Raw genomic sequence first — 22,573 nt, 5'->3', positions numbered from 1 at the left:
ATATGTTACAAACATCTGGACGGGGTGGGGGGTGGTGTGGGATTGAATTTTGCTGGCAAACAAAATACCTTCTGACCAGACATATAATCACGGGGAGCAAGACAATACCGTTTCTCGTGGTGCTCTGTGGATTTGGAGTGAACGTCTGGGTAAAACTACATCCTTAATACCCGGTCAAAGGTGACCCAATCAATGGCAAACAATGCGGCCTGCAGCAAACCCTCAAGGAACACATGGACAGGAAGGCATTTCATTGTGACAGCAGCAAACGAAAGCTGCGGGCGACAGTGTGAACAGAAAGTGCACAGCGCCACTCAGCTGTATCCGGAGCTGGTGAATGTTGAGAACTCTGTGAGCACTGTGTTACCTTAGAAACAGTCACTGAGGTTCAAATTATGGGACAAAAGATGAAGAATTTTGGAAAATCGACGCTATTCAGACATTCTGCCTGTGACTTCTCTTTGAAAGAGCTGAATATCTATTCAACTCATCGCTCTTCATAAATTCTGCAGCTATGCATGTTTCAATCCATTGCAAGTGTCTTTACAGCACTTTTTTCCGAAAAGTAGCAGGTAGTCTGCTTTCCTTCTTCTCTAGCTCCGTAATTTATACTTCAAGACAAGATTCAATGCATAAAATAAGGCATATTTATTTTCCCTCTTAATTCTCTGGATCATGTTCCTTGGATTAGAGAGAATCCTACCAGTGAAAACAATTTGTTCAGTGGGGTATCAAAATGGTTCTCTTATCAATTACAGGGAAGCTGGATCTTTGATAAATTTAAGACCAAACTCTCTCTCTCTCAAGTCAAATATTGGTCAAATTGTCCCTCAGTTGATTGGAAATATTAATGTTTTTCAAGTCAGTTTGAGAATACAGTGTTTCTAATTCTGTTGTAGATCTCATTGTCTATGAAGTCAGTTACAGGTAAATCGTCTATGTTTATTCACCTTTAGTTCTGACGAGAAGAACGTGTTTTTTAATAAATGCAAAGTTGTGTTGACGGAAGTGACATTAGACCAATCAGGTCCAACGATCTGAGCACATCCTATCACACGTTATGGAACAGGTGGCATCTACTGAGCCTTTGCTAATGCTTCCAGATTTTTTTGTTCAATATTCTCTCGGTTTTTGCAGTACAGAACGGCCTCTCGAATACTGGAGCAGCCGTGATGTGACCCTTCATTACTGCTCTGGTCTTTGTGAACTTTATTATCGGTGAGAAGTTAAATGTTTTAAAAAGATTGACATTGTTGTAGGGTAAATTTGAAATAAAAACAAGGTAGAAGGTTTAAAAGTGCATCTAACCTGGATTGGAACACACTTGAATTATTGTCAGCAATTCTCATCTCTTCCGTACAGAAGGAGTAATGGAGCCACAAAATCGAAATGAAAAGCGATTCCAGCAATCATACGAAATTGGAAACAGAACATCCTCCATGAATCAATGCAAAGATTGTGATTGCTTTCTCTACTAAGGAGAAGAGAGATGGGTTGGCTGATTTATACCGTTGGGTGGACTAATAGGTGCATTAGACTTGGAGAGGATGCTTTCCCCGTGGATGTTTCAGACATTTGTACCCAAAAATCGTCTATCTGGAATTGCGGACGGAATTTCTTCAGCAATTGCTTTGGGCGAATATGTCAGCCCCATTGAGAAATCGTTGAAAAGAAAATTAAAGACGCATTGAAACGTAAAGTAGACGAACACACGAGAGTGAAATAGGCGTAGGGACTTGCTGTTTAATACGACGAAATGGGTGGGTTTCTGATCCTGGTAATTACACACAGAGAGACATGGGCCTGATGTCCAAAGGAAATTTTCTTTGTGCTCTCGTTCCTACCGACTGTGAACTTTCGCCATCTGTGGAACGTTTAATCGTTTTCTTTAACCCTATGCTCCAGGTCTCAGTGATAGGAAATCTGTCATTCAGCACAATCCTTTTCTCACACAGACAGAGGGCGCTACTCATCACTTTTTCTGGTACCATCAGTATCGAGACAGACAGGCCGAGTTCGAACTCCAGATGTACATGACGGGCACCGATACATTAAAGGTGATTTTTGCTCAGCTCTGGTTTTCCGATGCCCGCCAGCAGACAGACAAGTTGTACTAATTGACAATCTTGAAGCTGCTGTTGTCTGACACCGCAGTTTATTGCGGTGCAATGGATCTTGCGGTGTTGCAAAATGTGAAAGCACTGCACAATGACTGCCACTGAAATCCAAGTCATAGCTGCGTTATATTCAGGTCTGTTTGTAACAGCGAGTCAGATGCACTCAATTGTGCTCGGATTATGATTGTATCCAGCAAAGCAACATGAAATTTTTCATTTTGAACATGCTTATCATTGCACTGACTATGGGAGGGAACTAATGCACTTTATTTCGGTATCACCGCAGACTTCCATTTTCATTGAGAATACACTATTCTGCAGCTAACCACGTATGCGTATCAGTGATTTGAAAAAAAAAACAAAACAGCAAATGAGTATTCTTCCTTAAACATGTGAAATATCTGCATTTGGCAGCCTGACAGATGAGGGGTATCTGCATAACTACAATAATCTCACAGAACACCGTTCAATGTTAAAGCAATTCGCACATATTTAAAAAAAAGCTCATGATGCAGAATGTGAAAATCTCCGAAGATAATGAATCCAAGGCAGGATAAGAGAATGCAGAACAAAGATGAATGCAGCAATGTCAGAAAAAAAACAGTCGTGATGCATTCTGGGTACCAGATCATACGATCAATGGTCACATTTAAAATGTTTACTTTTAAGGTGATCATCATGAAAATATGTGTTCCTTCAATATGGGACTTTTATTTATCCCGTCATAAGGTGTGTGTGTGTCCCCGGATAAACAGGATTCGTTACCCTTTCTTTGTTGCCCTTCAACGGGTGTCTTTCAAAAGCTTTTGGAAGCCAGTCAAGCGTCAACTGCATTGGTTATTATGGAGTCATGTGTCAACCAGACCATTGAACGAAGACATCATTCTTTCCTGAAAGAATATCAGCTTTTTCTTTAATTGTACACCAATCGATAAAAATGTCACAAATATCCTTCCAGGTACTAATGAATTGCAGATTATTTCATACATGAATTTACATTTCATTAGTCGACCTCCCTGCAGAGCACTTGTCTGAGCCTCTGAATTACTTATGCAGTAATACCACTACGATGCCATTACACGCCGTTGCAAAATAAAAATAGCATGAATGTTTTCCCATGCTTTTTTCATGGTTTACGTTTTGAACATTAAAATTAACAATAAAAATCTACCATATTCAAATTCAAGTGACACGACTTACTTTTGTTTTTCTTTGATTTAAATGTTCAATGCAGTACTCCCCCTCACATCTGGGGGATACATTCCAAGATCTATTACAGAAGCCTGAAATCGTGGATAGTAGCGATCCCATTCATCTAAATGGAAATGTGCATTCCTGGAAGTCCCCGGTCCCTGGTTCTGGAAGACTCCCTGCAATATATTTGTGCTACAGTAAACCGCGGGTAACTGAAGCTCGGGAAAGCAGGCCCACAGAAACGAAGTTCGCCCTGTAGTTGAAATCAGCCATATGTGTAGAAAGAACAGTGGACCGGCCGATGATTATATTGCCAAATGCAGTGTTCCAGCTACATCATTTACCATTCCTCAAACCAGGACTTTAAGAACGTCGCTGACGTTCAGCAATGTTATTTATTGCGTTGAAATTCTATGGGGATAAAATTAAAATACTCGTATCTATTATAAAGGATGTAGAGTATTGAAATATGATAAGTAGCATTTTCCAAGTTTTGAAAACAGATCTGTGATGGAAATGTCATGTTTTTTTTAACCTCTCTCAGCTCTGAAGGCCGCTGAGAGTCACTAGACAAATTGCCAAGTTCAGAATCGACCGTCTCCCCGCCCAAAGCTTCAGTTTCCTGCTCTTACCCCGCCCCCAGACCCTCACATTCACTCTGACGCAATTGTGCTTTTGAAGAGATTGCTTCTGCTGCACCATTTATGTTATTGATAAGATCAGCAAAGCAGTTCGTCAAGGATCTGTAATTCTGCTCTGTTCGATTTGCAGAGTCGGCAAATATGATGGGGAAATATCTCATACCAATCCTCATAATCGTGTCTATTCTCAGTAAGCATCTCTTTCTCAGAAAAGGGCTAAATATTACAAAAAGAATGTTATTGTTTATCGATGACGATTATGTTGATCAATATGAGTACGATATTCATTGTCATTTTAATTTTGTTTCACCTGTTAGAATGGAGCCAGCAGGATTCAGTGGAACAATCGGTTGCTGAAATGACGATTGAAGAGGGAAAGGACATCGCCCTGAACTGCAATTTGAAGACAAGTGATTCTAACCCTAATGCATACTGGTACAGTCAGCGACACTTGCAGCCTCCAGAGTTCATGTTTCGATTTGTTGCGATGAATCTGCACAGGAACACTGGCATCAGTGACAGATTTTCTTCAAATAAAACTGGCAAGATCACTGAACTCTTTATTCGCAATATCCTCATCTCCGACAGCGCCGTGTATCTCTGTGCCATGCAGCTCACATTGATACAGAGATTTCGTGGATCCTGTACAAAAACCTACCTTGAGAGTTTCAGCTTGTGCACACCAGAGGGCGCGCCAACACCAAGCAGACAGTTAACACATATTGTTCTCATTGATTGCTGTGCAGCTGTCGTCAGCTATGACAGAGCAGCCAATCTTACCTCAGGGGAAAAAAAACATGTTTTCTTATTATGTGCAGCATGTTCCTCATCTGAATTACATTTTGACGTCAGACACAGGCAGAACATTCTTTCAATTTCTGTTGAATGTAAACCAGACAGAATGTACTCTCGAAGTTCGGTACCAATAACAAACACCCTGCTGTCTTGTGAATCTGTTTCAAAATAATAAGGGAATCGTCCAGGGATTGCGTGTATTGTCGCAATTTTGAGAGACGTTCTTCTGTAAAACAAAAACAAATGGCAAAGAATCTGCCTTACAAATCCAACCCGAATTATTGATTCTCGAGATAAACGGCATAAATTTACAATGAACTTACTTGACGACTTAGTGCACTCCAACACTCTTCTGGTACATCCAGAAACTTCGAGAAGTTCGGAGGTATTTACTGAATATTTATGGCCTGGTGGGTGAGTGAGTTGGCTTATGTGATGGGGAGGTGGGGAAAGCAAGGCGGTTAAAGTGAGGTCTCCAGATTTACTGGGATGGCTCTCTCTTAAATTGCACACGTTAACAAAATGACTGTTTTAAATATCGATGGCTTCCTTCTCCGCCGCAACGCAGTTTGTCTCTGTGCCATATATCCCACATTACTGCAGAAATGACAACGGCGCACACTAAAACGCTGAAATTTCCATCTCATGTCGATCAGATGGTGCTCTCATACCGCTAAAAGCAACGATTAATTAGAAATATGAACAAGATGTGCTGAAAAAACTGGAGTGGTCTGGCTCCATTTATTGAAAGGGACGAAAATTCAATGTTTCGAGTTTTCTGACACTTCCCCTACCCAAGAAAGACTAAAAGCGAATTTATCTCCTCCCCCAATGACCAGTGGTCCCAAGATTTCTACCCTTTTTTCCCTCAAAGTCCTTCTATGTGCTTTTTCTGGACTTACCAAAAGTCTGCCCAGGTCTTCGTCCCTAGGAATACTCATCGATTCATATCAATTTCCTCCTCTCTTAAAATTGTTTCTGGAATACAGAAGAAAGTCTCCCAAAATTGCGATAATGAGTGCAATCCCTGGACGATTCCTTTATAATTGTAAACATATTCATCAGACAGCAGGGAGGTTGTTAAAATTTCATAGACGATTATGTTGAATCTAAACCGGACACAATATACAGGTGCAAAGTATTGAGTGTACAACTCAGCCATTTCTCCTGTGGTCATGTGTACGGCCCCTTTGGTTTATTCTCTGATCAGCCCTACGCCTCTTTAAACACTCTTTGTTGCTCATATGTCCTTAAAAACTTCTCAGATTTCCTGTTTAGAAGCAAATTCCTGCAGGTGATTGAACCTGTTTTCAAAGCAATACATGCTGAAAATCGTGGCGGATCAGGCAGCATCCATCGAGAGCGAGCATTCAAACGTTTTGAGTCTCAATGATTCTTCAACAGGCTCCAAAAAAGAGTAACCTCGAGGCGGAATATTGGCTTTCTGTTTCATTCCTTGGATGCTGCCTGACCAGCTGTGATCGCCAGAGGTTTTTGTTTTCAGTTGTAATTTACTTTGCTTCTCTTCCTTGTGTGTCATGTCTGCAGAAACAACCATTTTCTCGTGTGCTCTCGTGTGCTCGTATCGATGAACAATGAGAGATATTTTGGCTGAATGTTGACAGAATTAAAGTGTCAAAGTCCCTCGCCCCGTTCCTCGATTTTGTAATTAAAATGATATAACGATTCCATCTGGTGTTAAATGGACGCGACTGCATGAGTGGTAAACATCGTATAGCATCAAACCATCTTTATCTGAGGACTCCTCTTGGGTTTTTTTAAGAGCAACGTTTTGATTCTCAAAGTATTTTGCTGCATTCTCACTACTTCATTTATTTGACGATGCCTTCAGCATGTAATGCTACCTTCTGTAATTAGTTTAACGTAAGATGTTCGTTAGCCAGTCCTCTCATATATACCTCCACTCCCACGGATTTATTTTATTCAGAATGTGACAAACATCTTCGAGAAATACAGATATGTCGCACCGTCTCGTTTCTTTTCACCTATCCTGCTTCCTACCTCCTCCGAGGATTCTTGAATACTTGACAGACTCCTTTTCATGCCTACCCGTCTCCCAATGAAGGCTTACTGACACTGCTTTATTGGTATTGATTTCTGAATGATCTGATGTAGCGTCCATTATGATAGACTCCACTGTTTTGCCACAATTACAGCAGCTGATCTACACAGCCTATGGTTACCCGCATTTGCTTCCTTAATTTATGGAGTAAATGTCCTGAAATTGAGTGCAGGGAAACATAAAGAGAAGGTGAGAGATAACGTCAATGTAAGTAACATTAATATTCATAATTATGATCACTTATAGATTGATGACGAATGGGAGTGAATCGCATAGAACCGTATAAAATTTCAACAGAACTCGACAGCCTAAAAGCATGGAGGCTTATTCGGATGGTGGATGTGGCCAGAACCAGGGTCACAGTCAGAAGATTTGGAGTGACCCATTTAGGAAGGATATGACGAAACAATTCTTCACCCAAAGAGTAATGAGCTTCTGGAATTCATTATCACATCAAGTAGTTGATGCCAAAGCAATGAATGTAGGGATCAAAGGTTATGAGGAGGAAGCAGGATTAGGCTATTGAATTTGATGATCATAATAAATGGTGGAGCAGGTTCCAAGCAGAATGCCCTCTTCCTGCTCCTATCTTCTATGTCTCTATGCTTCTGTAAATGAGCAATACAAGTCAAAATATAAAGTTTTCAATTTATTTGGGGAATACTGAATGTACAGATTTTGCATGATTATCGTATACTTTGTCAGTTGATACATATTCCATTCATAAACTGGAGGCTTTTATGAAGGGTTGGAAATATCTTCAAATTGCAGTAAAGGCATTATGCCATTTTATTTGATGTTCAGTGAAATCAAACTGCCTTTTCGTTATCTGACTCTGTAAGTTGACGCTGCTATCAGGTTTGATGCTGATGTGTGCTGCTGCTCGGCTTCAATAAGATGGTTTTGAAAGAATGAAACAATTGTGAAACCTGGAGTTTGCGGACTTTGATGATCTCTCCATTAAAAAGGTATCCTGTAGTTACATGACGAGGCCAGCAGAGGGTGACGTTGTATCTTGAACTCATGCAATAACGTGCACTGACACTCACAAACACACAGTTAGTTCGTGTAATCAAAGGTTAGGCACCAAATTCATTAACAGAAGAGCTTTATAACAAAAATCTTAAATTTGGGAATTCGATTTAATGCCTCGGGTCGAGTCGCCCTTCCTGAGAATCAGTTGCAAGGAATGGCCAGTCGACTCGAAATATTAACACTGATTTATCTCCACATTTCCTGCCAGTTCTGTTGAACTTCCTTAGCAATTTTTACTGTTGTCCTTAATTTACAGCGTTCGCAGTTCTTTCCCGATTTTATTAATATTGGAAACTGATTTTACGTTGACATTTCTTCAAAATAATGTTGAAACTGATCCACCTAATTTAGAGTGTTTATTTACAGTTGCATTCCCCCTGCTATACAGCCTGTGACAGACCCTGCTGCACTCATGAGGGAAACTTTGCTTCACCTGTACAAAGCCCTGGTTGGTTCACACTGCGAGGACGGGTTACAGAGAGTTCTTCATTCTTTGGTGATATTTAACTCTGTTAGTAGGAACTGTACACACACCGTCGTGGGATATTTTAATCTTCTCCCCTTGCTCTGTTCCCAGGAAGCGTGAACAAATGGACGGTAAATGATGGATAAGTATCGAGAGCACACTGTCTGTTCTCCATCACTGCAAATCCGAAATCTGAAGAATCGGGATTATTAAATGCATTCTTGGAAGGCAAGAGGGGACGAGCCAGAAGGTAGAGTTCAAACGAAGTTTTTGATCTAAATGTTATTCAGAAACACGGTTATAATTACAGCTAGAGTTAGGGGTTATGAACTGATAGGGCATGGGAACAAACCCTTTTGTGCAACTCGTCTGCACAACCAAATATCCTAAAGTAGTTCTGTTTTCCTGCGTTTAGCTCTTACCCCGCTAAACCTTTACGATGTTTGCACCCACCACGTTGTTCCTTAACTGTTACAATAATAATATTTCGACGATATACTCTGCCATCATGTTCAATGCACGCTCCACAGGTTGCCTGTCATGTCGTTTTAGCATCTTAGATCTTTCACTTTAAATCTACCCAATTTAGTATTGGACTTCAATACTTTTGGGAAACAAAAACCCTTGACTATTCACCCAATCGGTGCTGCACACGAATTTATCAAAACCTACATGGCCTCTCTAGGCCTGTAGCGTTCCGGGGACAAAGAATTGGAGCCCATTCAGCCTTTTACAATCATGTTCCTGGTGTGAGTTCTTGAAGCACGAGAATATCTCACAAAACACTTTCAATTAGTCATTTGAGCAATCTGTCCATAACATTGGATACCACCCCATTTTGGAGTTGTTGAAAAAGGCAACCAAATAACCAATGTCGACAGACTTAAAAACCTGGATGGCATTAATTGCTGCTGAACTCGGTCATGCGTCACTGTGGTGCAGACCTTGGTGAACCCCTTCGGCTCGGTACAATGCCTGCCTCTCTCAAAGCATGGCTTGACTGCCCCACTAAGACAAACCGCTGAAATGGATGGTGAGCTGAGGTCTGAACTCTAATCTAAAACTAACATATGTGCCACTTTAACTGTCTTTTCCTGGTATTTGTGTCAGATTAATTCATGCATTTGTTTTACAGATTAGATGATAATGGTTAATTATTCCAATGTCACGCAAGTAAATTCGCAGATTTATAAATAAGACTATAGGAGGAATGTGGAGGCATTGGAACGAGTGCAGAGGAGGTTTACCAGGATGTTGCCTGGCATCGTAGGAAGATCGTATGAGAAAAGGCTGAGGCACATGGGTCTTTTCTCATTGGAGAAAAGAAGGTTTAGGGGAGACTTGATAGAGGTGTACAAGATGATTAGGGGTTTAGATAGGGTTGACAGTGAGAACCTTTTTCCGCATATGGAGTCAGCTGTTACTAGGGAACACAGCTTTAGATTAAGGGGTGGTAGGTATAGGACAGATGTTAGGGGTAGATTTTTTACTCAGCGGGTTGTGAGTTCATGGAATGCCCTGCCTGTAGCAGTGGTGGACTCTCCTTCTTTATGGTCATTTAAGCGGGCATTGGACAAGCATATGGAGGTTATTGGGCTAGTGTAGGTTAGGTAGGCTTCGATCGGCGCAACATCGAGGGCCGGAGGGCCTGTACTGCGCTGTATTTTTCTATGTTCTATGTTAAATAAGACAATTAATTATTCAACTCCGAAATGCATTGGAGTACTATTGCAACTCGTCATGTCACTAAATTGTGATTCAATAATTTCGCATTTCTACTCTGGAAACTCAATACTGAAGACGTTTAACAGCATCCTGAGATTCGCATTAATTTTGAAAGGCAGCATTCTTATGCAAAGGCATGGATTTCACAAGGCTGAAGTGCAATGATCCCTGCATCTCCTTGTAAGCAAGTAAGTATGTGGGTCCATCAGAAAGGAAGGGAGGTTAGGGGGAAGGGGTAATCTGAGAGAAGGAAATTAAACAATTACTTATACTTATTCTGAATTATAATATCTAAAGCTCAGTCTTTAATTTCCATCTTTCTGAAAAGAAGGCTACCTATGAATCTGTATTTCACGAGATTCTGGAAATGTGACGAAACAAACAAACCGAATGTATCAAAGCGGTTTAAAATGTCGGCATTTGACCCTGAGAGAGAAAGCAAGACATTTTCAGGAATGCTTAAAAATATATCTCGGGCGTCAGACAAAGATAGATGAATCCTATGCTGGTTCAGCATTCCCTCAGTTCTGAAAATAGGAAGCTGCTAGTGCTGGATTATGGGCATTACATTATCTCAATTGGTAAGCTTGAATAAACTTCGTTCTGATTTTGCTGACAGAGAGTTCAATGTATTGAGATTTTGATAGAGCATTTAACGATCTTATTTGATGGCTCTGAGCAAATATTACACTCCATCTCAGAGGTGCAACATTAACTTGCGAAATGACTTGCTCGGCAATATGGAGAGCTGGTTGCTCTGCAGCATGCCAACGTTGTTGTTTTCCAGATGGTGTTTGACAGAGCAAAGAAGAGGGAATTTTCTTGGTGTTGCACCAACATATCTGCTGCTTGATGCACATTTTTCATTAATGCATGCAACGTTTCTCTGATAATCTACACACCAATCGCGCAGTAGATATTCATCTTGATTCATGAAACCACTCATTGTTTAATAATGCCCACATTTCAAGAATAGGGATGTCACAAAGAAAACATTCTAATAACACCAGAAAATATGACCATATCAAAGGTTGACTTCTCAATACAGGTTTAATTAATCCGATTGCCTATGTAATGGCCTGGGCATACCCGATTAGTAAGTCAAATTATCTTCATATTAATGAAAAGGAGGAATCAAAAATAAAGAAAGCAAGAACCAAAGTAAAGGGATGAAACGAAAAAAAATGTAAAAGCAGAAATTAACGTAGAATGAGGAATAAAGGACGGAAGGAGGACATAAAGTAGGGAAGGGAGGAATGAATCAATGAAGGAAGGAAGGCAGGAAGAATTGAAGGAAGGTAGGAAAGAATGAAGAAAAGAAGGAATGAATGAATGAAGGAAGGGCGGACGACACGCCTTCACACAATGCTTTCGTGATTTCATGACGGCCCGCACTTTCTGTAACGACAATAAAAGGGAGAATGGACTTAATTTGCAGAGAGGGGGCTATTCACTGGGTTATGCGAGCTTTGAGAACAGAATGGAAGACTGTAATTCAGGCACCGAAATTCTGTGACAGGCTCAAAATGTGACGAAGTTATACTGCAGCAGAATGTCTAGAGGGAAACTAAGCTGTGACTTACATTTTACATACATTTCAATGAATAAACCGAAGCAAAAGAAACAGTTTCACACCTTCAACACCATTGAAGATGAACAATAACATCATGTTTGCAGGTGAGGGAATAGCTGAGGACCCTCTGGCCCCTCAACACAAACCATAACTTTACCAAACAACAACGAATGTTCCTTCTAATGATAGCTGCTGAGCTGAATTTGTCCCGGTAACCCAAGCCTGCCCTATCTCATTTGCGTTACATTCTTAATTTTCTCGAATTTTAAGCGAAAGAATTCTTAATACATTCAGTGACATTAGTAACAAATTGATGTTCCACAACTGAACCCCAAAAGATAGCTCAATGTTCTCATCTGGTTCGTGAGAATGGGTGTGAAATTCGCACAGAAAACACCGTTTCTGGTCGTTCTCCCCTCCGTCAGCACTGTTCTCCACTCAACGTTGCTGTTTCATTCAGGCTACTGTTGTTGTATCAAATGAGAAAGCAGAACTTCATGCAACATGCAATAATTCATCACCAGAGTCCACAGTCACATTCAGTTGTTAAAACGCTTGAACAACGTGATATGTAATGGCGCAGACAATGAAGAAGAGCGAACTGAGAACAGAAGGTCTTTTTATTTTCTGATTCTAATTATTGTAATGTCCTCAGTATGCTACGTATATTTATTAATCAGAAATTTAAAAATGTGACTGATATTTCAGAACAAGCAAGTTTTGCAAAAAGAAATCAGGCGGGCAATTTTAATAAAATAGATTGTTTTCGAGTTAGATAGATCTGCAAGACATCACTATGATCACTATTTGTTCATGAATTGTCATTTTTCCATCCTGATATGTTTAAGCAAAGGATTCTGGTAGATTGCCCAGTCTTCCTTTTAGGCTCAGTTGGCTTCAGGACGAGATCACCATTGAATCAAAGGTGATATGTTAAAGTTTCTCCAGCAGAACTTTAGCACCTATCACAGTAATCTGATGAACACAGAGCAACCGCTAGGGCTCCAAGGAAGAAAACTTCAAACGTGCATGCAAATGCATTAGAATATAAAATGTAGACCAAAGTTTGACCATTCTATCCATTGGGTCTGCTTCAGCATCCAGCTAGATCATTAAGCATTTCCGACTACACTTTCATGATTCCTTTACTGATCAAACAACTGTCTTTTTCAGGCTTTAAGCGTAATAAAATATTTAATATATTGGTAATTCAGCAATCAGCCACACCCAGCTATTCACAGCCAGATCATCCGCTCACAGAAGCGAATTCACTGCAATATTTCCAAATTTTCTTTCATTACAACAAGACTTGAGGAAAGCAGCAACAGCATCACTGCAATTTCAGAGGACATCGTTGGTACCTCACCAGTGAAGACTTCCATGGCCATTTCCAGAAACAGAGATTTAATTCCAGATTGTTTAGCACTGCTTTCCATATCATTCAATTGCGATGGTGGAATCCATGATCCCAAAGATTAATCTGTTGTTCTTGATTGCTCGGTCAGTGACATTACCACGATGCTAAGTTACAGCAGTGTATGCTACCTACATGATTCACTGCAGAAGTTCATAAATGATCCTTAGTAGCAATTTGCAAACAAATAAACTTTCATCTTAAAGCACTAGTGCATCAGGTAGCTTGGAATAGATTTTATCGATGGGCAGGAGAAATCTGGTTGTGCTATTTTGTTTCACAGAATAACAGTCAACAGTTAATAATGCAATTTATCAGCAATTTTCTACTTGCCTCACAGTGAAATATTGATGGTTAAATGCGAATCATTTGGGATTTTTCACACTTTCTATGAACGTCTGTGAATCACTTTTCTTTCGTTTACTTACCTAATTTCTTTAATTTCCCAAGCAAGCTCACCGTTATGCTGAGTTTGTAATGTATCGATGTCTCTGTTTTAAATTATTGGAAATCCTTGCTCACATGCACCATGAATCTAGCATCAGAACAGGGACTGGAGCGGTTCAAGAAGGCAGTTCACCTTCACCTTACCAACACAATAAATAGTAGCTTTCTAAAGACGCTTATCTCCCACATGGAGCTAAACGAAATAAGTACTGCCATGTTCATGTTTTTTCATCTCTTTCCGCGCCTCAATCACTGCATCTGCCACCGCACAACATTAAGTTATATTTGGGCCGTTTTCTCCGTGTTCTCTACCGCTGTGTATCTGCAGTCCCTACAATGTTCGGATACTTTTCCATCTCTCCGCGCGCTCTATAGTGAACGCCAACTCAGTGCACAGTCGTGCAGATCTAAGTTTCTCAGCTGTGTGTTGGAGACTTTTCACAAACAGCGAGCATTATAGTGAACACTGGGACGAGCGACAACTGGAACCTGGTCAGAATTCGACAATAGTGGAACTTCGCCTTCCATCAGTACTATACTTATTCTACTCTTCTGAAGTGCGACTGTGAAGCAGGTATTTCAGAGCGTGTCCTGGGAACTGATGGCGCCATTAAATCGTGTATTGACAGAACGTTGAATATTAAAAGAATGCTGAATATTCACAGCTTAAAGTAATGATGTCACTAGCAGCCGATGGTTTTAAAAGTGAACGCGTGTTCACCAGAGAACTGGAATGCGCTGGACAATAAACACAAGATCATTTTCCAAAAAATCGATGGGGAGGAGAAATCTGGTTGTGTTATTTTGGGTTTCACAGAATAAGAGTCAACTGTTAATAATGCTATTTATCAGCAATTTTCTACTTGCCTCACAGTGAAATATCGATGGTGAAATGCGAATCCTTTGGGATTTTTCAAACTTTCTATGAACGTCTGTGAATCACTTTACTTACTTAATTTCTTGCTTGAATATCCTTATTACTCTGAAGCTCACTTTAAAATGAAATATTTTCAGTCGGTTTAATTTCATTTTTGCCTAAATGATAACTTATTGAAAGGATGGCCTCAAACTAAATATGCCTTTACTCTGAATTTTTTCTGTTCACTTTTACATGATGTTAAAGGGGATATTTTAAACCTTGTGCCGAGATGACTGCTCCTGGGATAGTTGAGTAAATTTATTTTTATAAAAATAATGGGTGGGTTAAATCAGGCTCACAGAGACCCACGGTTTTATTTTGCTCTCAGCTGATCAAATCGGTGTTTTGGAATTGACGTTTATCTCTCTCTCTCTCCCTCCCTCCCTCTCTCTCTCTGTCTCAATCATGCTTTTTTGTCTCTTTCCTTTCCTTCCCTTTCTTCCCCAGTACTAGGCATAACAGGCGAGCAAATCCGTTCTTCTGACTTTGTCTTTGCAAGATTGTGCTTATGACATTCTATTTATTGGAACAGTTGATGTTAAATACTATAGTATTTTGACAGTATTTTGATAAATTTAAGTTATGCATTTTCTTTGCGTTCTGTTTTTACTTTAACTCTAGTGAAATATTATACCGAATTTTGCCTAAAACCCAGCAGTTTGATCAATTAAATCATATCCAGAACGCAGCACATTATAGTTGACTTTAACAAAATCGCAAGTACGGGTTTCGGCTATCTGTTTGATCAGTTTTAAGGGGGTTTCATTTGTTCCATAACAAATTGTGGGCTCGCAGACATTAAGCACTCTAATTCCAGATTGTGAATAGGATTATTGGACTCAAAGACAGTGAGCGATGAGTGTTGGCATTCTCTTTTCAGATGTTGCATTCCGTTCATTAAAAACAAGATAATTTCTTTTTGCAGTTGTCAGTTGAAATCATTCTAATCAGTTGTCGCAATTGTTTTCCTGTTACTTACTGTTTCTTCCAACATTTGGATTATTTCAATATTCCCATTTCAATTATAGATTCTCTCCAGAGATATATCACCAGAGTTTTCAATCAGTTTGAAGTTAAACATAAATTGCTTGGCAAGACGTTTGGTCGAGCATGTCCTTGGCAGTGTTTGAGCTCCACACTCTTCTCCATCCGTGTAAATAGTGGTAAATGCTAGTAAACTGTTTCCATCTAGACCCTTGTGCTCATCTGCTGCTTAATCTCTTTACGATTTGCCAGAGCTGACCAGGACTGCATTAATGAGAGCTGCTCCACCTCTCAAAATTTCAGGATGTTACTTACCCTGGTGGAAATTCGGCAAATTTCCTATACTCACGATTTGTTTCAAACGTCTCAAGACAATTAAGCCCCCAAACATGTACACTTGTAAACCATTTCATGATGTAAACTGCTTAAGCGAAGACTCTTCGTTCTTCCATGTTTTCACAGGAATAGACTCCGAATTGTACACCCATACCATTAAAAAAAACCATTGAACACAGATATATGCAGAAATTAGAAGCAGGAATATGCCATTTATCGCTCTTCGCTTGCTTGGACATTCATTTTTATTATAGAGGATTTTCTATTTTAATGCTATTATCCCACTTATCACAAATTCCATGGGGTTTCAAAACATTTTTATTAAATGGCCTATGTTGAATCTGTTTCGTGACTTTGCCTCCAAAACTTTCAGTGATAGCGGAAAAGGGTCAAAACTGTTTCCTGTCTTTCGTGGTGGGGATCAAAATAATTTGGTGGCATAGTTTTCCTCATCTCACAGTGAAAAGCCTAATCACTTTTCCCGGGACTCTTTCCCCTTGTTATGGATTCCCTAACCAAGGAGAACATTCTTCCCGTATTCATTCTATCCATTCCTGTTCATATATTTTGTTGCAATCAGATTGTTTCTCATCTTTCGCAACTCGAGTGAATACAGGTTTCATCAAAACTTTTTGCACAGTACTGTAATCATTGGATCATTCTACTGAACATTGCTTTCTGCAAACTCTTTCTGTAAAGCATATCACTTAAGAGCATGGGCACTAAAACTGCACACAGCATAGCATGTACGGCCTCACGAAAGCTCTGTAGAACTGCAATAGGAGATCTTTACTTCTGAACTCAAGTCGTCTTGAAATCAAGGTTAATATACCATTTACCTTCCTAAATTGCTTGCTACACTTGCCTTTAGACCTTCATTGACTGGTGTATAAGGGTACATCGATCCCTTTGCTCATCCAACCTTCTCACTAGAACAAAATGTTACTCACATTCTAATTGAGTTGAACTGCATAAGTTCACAAACTGGGACGTTGTACTACACACCTCATCTTTTTGACGATTCGCTCAATTTGTCGAAATCAACTTGAACCTTCAAACAATTCAGGACTGGCTTGCAAAAAAAGTTGTTTCAATCCACTATGAAAGACAGCAAACAGTTTTGATCCTTTTTCATCAAAGGAGAGATATATTTACATTTGAAGCTATCTAGAGAAAGTTACTGAGGTTGATGTAAGGTTTGAGGCGACTCTCATATGAGGTGACGTCGTATAGATCGATTCTGTGCTCATTGTTTTCAAAGAATGAGAAGGGAACTTACTGAAATGCAAAAGATGCATATGTAAGAAATATAAATGAATAACATAACCCATAAATTGACAGGATAGGATGTTTCCTCTTGTAGGACACGTTTGGACAAGAGCGCTAATAAATACAGAACAAGCAGTCGGTTGTTTATCACAGAAGTGGTGTAGAATTTCTTTCCTTATTGGAGAGATAATGCAATATGGGGACAACCCGCCTGCTAATTTAAACCCAAAACACAAAGAAGCTCACCTCGCGCCGTAATGCTAAATTTTGATAGGCAAAGAACAACCCCAGATTTGACTATTAAATATAAAAAAATAACAATTTTATTCTGTATGTCCAACAGAGGCCATTAAAACCACTATTTACAACTCATTTCTCTTAAACCGATATTTATATCCCACTGTACAATACTAGACCAACAAATTTCCTCTTAACTTTACAGCAAAAACAATTTCAAATCCAGGTATAGCCTTCGGATGTCGAACTTTCTCTGTAGATTCCTCGATGTTTACTTTGGTGTTCTGCTGCACAAATTTCTTATCGACAGTTACCATGCAGAGAGCTGTTTGGCTATCTGACTAAACCTGCTGGTTTTCTTGGCAGTTCTCCAAAGACTGTTCAAAATGTTCGGTTTAATACCCCAAAACATCGGTCATTTCATTGGTTTCATGTTATCAAAACACAACGTCGAAATTTGATTGGATTTTGTTATCTGGGGCATAACTTAACCTGATTGGAAGAACTTCAGTTGGTTTTTGTTCCATGGTCGTGCAACTCCAGATATTTGTTTCAACCAAGAGTTATATTCTTAGCTTCTTCAGCACTTTGTATGCTTTCAGTCAATCCTTGCTAGCTGCCACTCTATCTTAAAGGTACACTACACACCTATACCTTCATAACACAGTCAATTGGTATGAAAAACTTTATCACAGAGGGACCACATCAATAATTATATTCAGAGCTGAGATAGAAAATTTCCAATCAGTAACAGAATTACAGGTTACGTGAAGAAGGCAGGATAGGGGATTTGAGGATTATCAGATCGGTCATAATGGAATTGAATTGCAGAGGAGACTTGTTATGCTGAATGACCCTACTGTCGAGATGGTCGTGAATAGAAAAATCTACACCATGGTGAGATATGAAAATACTCATCGTCTGTGACTGTCTCCACTATTGCAGATCCAGACACATATTTATGAAACAACTGCAGTTTTTAGTTATTCCTCAATGCAATGCGGACGCAAGGCCTCAAGCTTGACTCTTTACAGCTCCTTCAACAGATTTAGATAAACAACCAATAGTCGTTGATTCACAGTTTCCAGTCACCCAAACTGTTCTCTTTGAAATTGGTTGCTGTTAATGAGGTGCTACATGAATACCAAATAGAATTGGGCAGGTCATAAAATCTGAGAAAAATGTTGCAGAACTGTGACAGTGAATATCAAATTACCTCAAAATTAAATGGGTATAAAGGGATACTGCCATCAAAACATTGTCGTGCGGTCTGTTGCATATATTTTTCAATTGTGTGGAGGCAAATGCTCAGGCCTGTGAAACATTTATACGTGCAGTTCGCTGCATCGTAGTAGGTGACGGTGTCTTCAAATTTTATATCTCAAATTACACTGCTACACTCGTCTGGTCACTGTTTGGTTGAAGAAATATTCACTTTGAGAGTATTAAAATGTAGCGCCAGAGAGAACACAGGTGACAGCGAGATATTGACCTTCCTTCCTGTTAACTGCTGTCTGGCTCTGTGTCACTGACGAACCAAAGGAATCTGGAAATTCAACAGAGGGAGGAGGGAAGGGGGAGAGAGATAGAGAGAGATAGAAGGGACAGAGGGTTACACACACACCTCTCTCTGTATCTCACCCTCTCCCCTTCCCTCCTCTCTCTGTTGAATTTCCAGGTTTCTTTTGTTTGTCAGTGACACAGAGCCAGGCAGCAGTTAACAGGAAGGAAGGTCAATCTCTTTCTCTCTCTCTCTGTCTCTCTCTCTCTTTGTCTCTCTCTCCAGAGAGAGCGAAAGAGAGAGAGACAAAGAGAGAGAGAGACAGAGAGAGAGAGAGAGAGAGAGAGAGAGAGAGAGAGAGAGAGAAGGAAAGAGAGAGAGCCCTTAATGGTTACCATGAAGACATGAACTGAACAGCATAGCTAAATTTAAAAAAAGGGACTGATTAGAATCGGGCTATATCGCATTAAATTCGCACAGTTTCAGCACATTTGTCCAAACTCATACAGTAAGCAGACAGCAACGATAAAAAGAAGGAGGATTCCCAACTTTCTGTTTGGTTATGAGTGTTCACGGGATGGGAATTTGAAGATTTCCAGATCTGAACCATTCAACGAGCCTCATGAAGGGCTTTTGCCTCAAACGTCGGTTCTCCTGCTCCTCAGAAGCTGCATTTCGTAATGTGCTTTTCCAGCAGCAAGGTTCGAGTCTGATCTCCAGCATCTGCAGTCCTCCCTTTCACCTTGTGTTACCTTCAGAGCCGGACTGAAATATTTCAGAGGTTCTCAAGTTCATTTGACCTCCACAGTGTACCACAGTTAATTTATGACGTGCACACAGCCTTACTGAAGTCATATATTCTCTGAATAAAGTGGAGGAAAAAAGAAGGAGCTGCCATTTGATAGGTTCAGTGAGATTGGAGTCAAAATCGCTCCTATTTAAAAAAAAATTACATCCAGGACAGGAGATTGGTTGAAGGCGTGCACAGTTTGCAGTTGTAGCTGCTGTCATTATGAGTAAATCATTTAATTAGAAAGTCGGCCAATGTGCTTCTACTGAGTATCATGTGACGTTGAAACACGGGCCCATAACACAACTAGAATCACTCACCCACAACTGCGCGCTCGGTGTCCCGCCCCTTGTTCTTCTTCAAATAATGCTGGAAGTTTCTTTACATCTGCTTCAACGAGTTGACAGGACGCAAATTCAGCGTTTGTTCAGAAAGAAGATGCCCCAGGATGACAACGTTTCTCAGTACAGCACAATACAATGTGATTGCAATTTAAGACAGCCGCCTGTCGACTTCGAAGCGCATGCATAGAATACTCTCGAAGGCTTTATTCTCCCCTCTGATGGAAAAGAACCATTCGACACTTTGCATTTTAAACTACATTAACTTCAACTATGATAACATTTTGCATTGGAATATTGGACGTGCGTCGTGCATGTTATGTTTAGCTGAAAACAAATTAAGAGATCTACAGTATCCACACAACCAATAATTTTCAAGTAATTCTCCCCCTGAGGTACCCTTCCATTTAAGCTCATAGTGGGGTCAGCTATTTCTGCGTGATATTTGTTTTTAAAAAATACATGAAATTAAAGTAATTGGCATGAAAACGCTCAGTACCAAGCAAAATGCAAAGGTAAGTATAATACTTAAATGCACTAAATAATTGAGGAGTAACAGGAATGAGGAGCAGGTCTCATTTTAGGTTACATAAAGGAACTCAGCATAGTATATGCCACCGGGGACATCACATGCTGAGGACAGAAATGTCTTTGCCTGTTGGGTCGGGGTATTCACAGAGTGTGAGGCTAGAAAGCTAGTGCATAATAGAATCATTTGTAGCGTCGATGTTTCGAATAGATGCCATGAAACCATGAGTTAATCTGTTTGTTCAATGAACTGCATCAAAGATTAGGATGATGCCTCAATTGTGCCTCTGGAGAATCTATAAATGAAATAAATGAAGGAGGATTTGAGAGGTTCTCTGAGTTAATTCCTAAAGTATCAGTAATTCCCTTATTTTCATAAAGACAATGCACGGCCCAGCGAATGGCCCAGTTTTTGCGGTTTGCTATCCCATTCTCGCTTCTGTTGGTGTTCCTGGTAAGTCATGACCAAAGTAAGTTCTATCGCTTTTCTTAACATCCAGATAATTTGGACATTCCTTTGCAGAATGGGCTGAATATTGTGAATAATCAGAGCTGTACGAGCATTATGATCTTTTACCGTGTTACCATTTCTTGAAACAGACAATAGCACATTATGCATTACTTGACGTACGAGAGTGCAACCTTTGCACTTGCATCATGGAGTATTAATGCATGTTACAAGCTTATCATTCTGTACATTCCTTACTTTGCTGAAGTACATATTGTAATATAATACATTGCATGAATTTTAATTTGTCATATTACTGTACATTAGGCTTTACTCTAATCTCTTGAAATGTTCTTTTGTATTTGTACTGTTTATCATTATGACATATCATAATGTTGTAAAATTGCATTTTCAATCACTGCTTTTGTAGTAATTTTATAAAATGAATTTTTTGCATTATAATCATTATAATAGATGTATTGTAATATAAAAATACAGTAGTTATTACAGAAATCTCGAATGAGACTTTTAGATGGATGTAATTGTCGCAGTAGATCGAATACCCACTGACCAGTCCTTGTTGTTAATGCAATCTTCAGAGATAATTGCGGCACATTTGAACAAATCGAATGAAAGTGCAATACTTTAAGTCAATTATGCACAATGTTCTGTGATGGTACGTCTTTTACAGCTGGATTTTACATTTGCTGATTGCAGTTCTCGATGCTGGGTGGTATGTGATTGTCGCTGACAACTGAATGTTCTTTTGTTCATTCCTCATTAGAACTTGTAAAGGTTCAAGGCACATTTGTTTCCTCAAATGGTTTATTACATATGGTCAGACTGTTTGATGACAGATTTAATAAGACATTTTGATACCAGATGAAAGAAGGAGGTATTAGGGCAGGTGAGCAAAGGTTTGAACAAGGAGCTCGGTCAGAAAGAACGTGGTGAAGACATATGGAGAAATGAAGCCATTATGGTACAGAATACCTTAAGGTATTAAAGAGCAGGGTCTCCACAGCTAAAGGGAAACAGAAAAAAAGTTGATAGAATGAATCATGTGCGGGCTGTACAGAAGTCCATGATTGGATATTCACTCTGATTCCAGAAGTTTGTACAGTTGCTGAAACTATGGAGCTATTTGATTCATTGTAAGAATAAGAGTTATTTAAACTGAAATATCTCCATAACTGGAGACGAGGTTGGCAAACTGTTCGTGGATGAAGTAGATAAATAAAGGGAAATGCTTCAGTTGATAATAAGCTGGATAGATTGATTCAGTGACCAGGATTGTCGACCAGGCTAAACCCCTTCAAATTATTTTAAGGAAAAAGGCCTTGATTGTACCTTTTCATTTATTTAAAGGCAAGTGTAGGACGTCGTGTTTCAGATGTCTTTCGATTGCTCCAACACGAGGCTTGAGCAAAACACACTTTATTCTTAATACATACCAAAAGTGAAACAAGAAAGTGAGGTTGGTCACAGCATTAACTCGATGGGCAAGCTTAATAAAATAATTTATTATTTGTTTTTTTAATCGTCAACTGGTCAAGTGCAGCAGTATGCCATAAAAACAAACGAGGCAAAGGCAAATGCAGCAGAACAAACTTTCCTCACGTGCTATCACCAGTCCAGGAGAAAGGAGCACTGAAATAACTAATCTTGCAGAGAAAAGAGAGGGCTTGAAAGAGAGAGAGAGAGAGAGAGAGAGAGAGAGAGACAGAGAG

The sequence above is a fragment of the Chiloscyllium punctatum genome, chromosome 36 (assembly GCF_047496795.1).
Source record: "Chiloscyllium punctatum isolate Juve2018m chromosome 36, sChiPun1.3, whole genome shotgun sequence".
Lineage (NCBI taxonomy): Eukaryota > Metazoa > Chordata > Chondrichthyes > Orectolobiformes > Hemiscylliidae > Chiloscyllium > Chiloscyllium punctatum.
Note: the sequence above shows the minus strand (reverse complement) of the source record.